The 2,413-nt window shown below is 44.7% G+C and overlaps 1 non-coding gene across 1 annotated transcript; it reads left to right on the top strand.

Annotated features, from left to right (window-relative positions):
- The first annotated feature begins 1,504 nt into the window (after positions 1-1,504).
- LOC145090924 (small nucleolar RNA R71) lies at positions 1,505-1,611 on the top strand. Its single transcript, XR_013701845.1, has one exon. It is a non-coding gene; the product is annotated as a small nucleolar RNA R71 (small nucleolar RNA).
- Positions 1,612-2,413: the final 802 nt, after the last annotated feature.

Here is a 2,413-nt window from a genome sequence, read left to right as displayed (position 1 = left end):
TCCTACCCTCAACGTTAGTGTAGACTCACATACATCAATTAATGCACATGCGGTGTTTAAAAATGACCTCCCCAAAATAATCGGAATTTCAGGGTTTTCTTCCATATCAAGCACCACAAAGTCTACTGGAAATATGATCTTGTCGACTTTAATAAGAAGATCCTCATAAACGCCTCTTGGATGAATTGTTGTCTTGTCTGCCAAATGGATCTTCATGTTTACCGGCCTTAGCTCCGGTGAATTCAGTTTCTTGAAGAAAGAGAAAGGCATCAAGTTAATGCTTGCACCTGAGTCGGTCAACGCTTGAGTGACAAGTGCATTTCCAAATTGGCACGGAATTATGATACTCCCCGGATCGCCCTTCTTTTCGGGTAACTCACTCAATATTATTTCCGCGACTTCAGCTAAATCTTTCCTAGCAGCAAAGAGACCCTTTAGTAAGTTGAAGTACTTGGGCGTTTTAAGCATCGTTTCTACAAATGGCACATTGACTTGTAGGGCTTTAACATGCTCCATAAAAGCTCTCTAAGCTTTAACTTTTTCAACAGGCATGGCTCTGATTGGGAATGGCAAAGGGGGATTATATGGCTTTAAGGGAATGACAGTTTTGTCATTAACGCATGGACTCTTCGAGTCCATTAGAGGAACTCGGCGAGTCTGGTCGGGCTTAGCTGGAGCCGACTCTTCTGCCTTTTCTGTCTTCCTATTGGAGATCCTTTGTGCATGTTTGAAAAATTCTTCATCGCTGGAAGTCACTACACTCAAATTCTCCATTCTCGGATTGTTTTCGGTGTTACTTGGAAGTTGACCCAGTCTTCTTTCGTTCACTTGATGTGCAAGTTGTCCCAACTGTTTCTCAATGTTGAGAATGGATGCCTGCTGATTCCTTAGCATATTTCTGGTCTCGTGTATTGCATCATTGTGATCATTGTGTCTCTTTTCGGACGCGGCTATGAATCTAGTGAACAATTCTTCTAAATCGACTTTCTTTTCCATTACCGGTTCTTCCTTTTGATAAAATCCCCTCTCCTTCTGCTTGTATTTCTCCTCCTTAGCCTTCTTGTATTCTTCGTATAGGAGCCATTCCTTCTTTGGTTTCTGCAAATTCTCGTCGTATCGATCGCCGCTTGAGTAGAACACTTGGGCTTTCTTTTTTCCATTTTCATCCAAATCACAATCTTTTGTGAGATGGGGCCCCCTACAATTCTCACATCCAACTCGGATAGCATGGATTGTTTGATCCATTTTTGTCATCCTTCTATCTAGACTATCGAGCTTAGCTATTACCGCCGCCATGCTATCATTTGTCGAGTTCACTACCCCCCCCCCCCGACTTACTTCGTTTCTTGGATTGTGGTATTCTATAGAATGCTTAGAGAATTCTTCAATTAATTCCTTGATTACCGGGGGCGCCTTCTTCGTGAGCGGGCCTTGTGAATCGAGCAATTGCCTTGTGGTGACATTGACTCCATCATAAAAGATTAAGACCTCTTGTTGGCTATTGAGGTCATGGTGTGGGCAATTTCTAAGAAGACCTTTGTACCTTTCCCAAGCTTCATAAAGAGATTCTCTGGGTTGTTGCTCGAAGTTGGCTATGGCTTTCTTTAGCTTGGCTATTTTGGAGGGCGGGCAAAAGTGGTATATAAACTCTTCTTTCATCTTGGCCCATAAGGTGACCGGTCCGGGAGGAAGTGACTTGAGCCAATCCTTTGCAGCACCCTTGAACGTGACTGGAAGCATGCGAAGAAGTTGGGTCTCGCGTGACACATTCGGTACATTGAAGTAGTCAGCCACATCATTTACTTCATCCAAGTGCTTGTAGGCGTCTTCGTGGTCCTTCCCATAAAAAGGAATCTCCTTGAGTTGAGCGAGAATATGGCCCTTTAGTTCGAAAGTAGCGGTTGCGGGAATTGCGGGTTGCACAAGTCTCGGGCCGGTGTCATCGCGCATCCTCTTCTTCCATTCCCCCATAGGGACTTCATCGTTATTAGCCATAGTGATAGCTAAATCGTCTTCAAACTCGGATTCGTGCTCGTATGTGGGTTCTTCTTCTTCCTCGGTCTCGTACTCGGTGTCTTCTTGAATTGGGTCTCCGATTGTCAAAGAGGCACTGGATGCTCCTGATTTGCTGCTCCTCTTCTTGCTGAAAACGGACTTGAGGTTTTTGAGTGGCGAGTTCTTTGAAGAAGCGGATTCTCCACAGTTTTGCCTTTGCTCCTCCTTAGTTCGGATTCCGGGTCTTCAAGAGGAGAGACCAGAGGTGCAGCTAACCTCTTCAGAATGGTTCCCGAATTCCCTTTCATCGTTCTGAGAAGTTATCTTTATATATGCGAAACGACTCGTCGAGTCAGGTGCCAACTCGTCAAGTCCATCTCTCAATCCCCGTATGCGATAAGTCTCTAGGTCTTCGAGT

The sequence above is a fragment of the Lactuca serriola genome, chromosome 2, assembly GCF_051521515.1.
Source record: "Lactuca serriola cultivar US96UC23 chromosome 2, Lser_US96UC23_V15, whole genome shotgun sequence".
NCBI classification, from domain to species: domain Eukaryota; kingdom Viridiplantae; phylum Streptophyta; class Magnoliopsida; order Asterales; family Asteraceae; genus Lactuca; species Lactuca serriola.
This window is presented reverse-complemented; position numbering and strand designations above follow the sequence as displayed.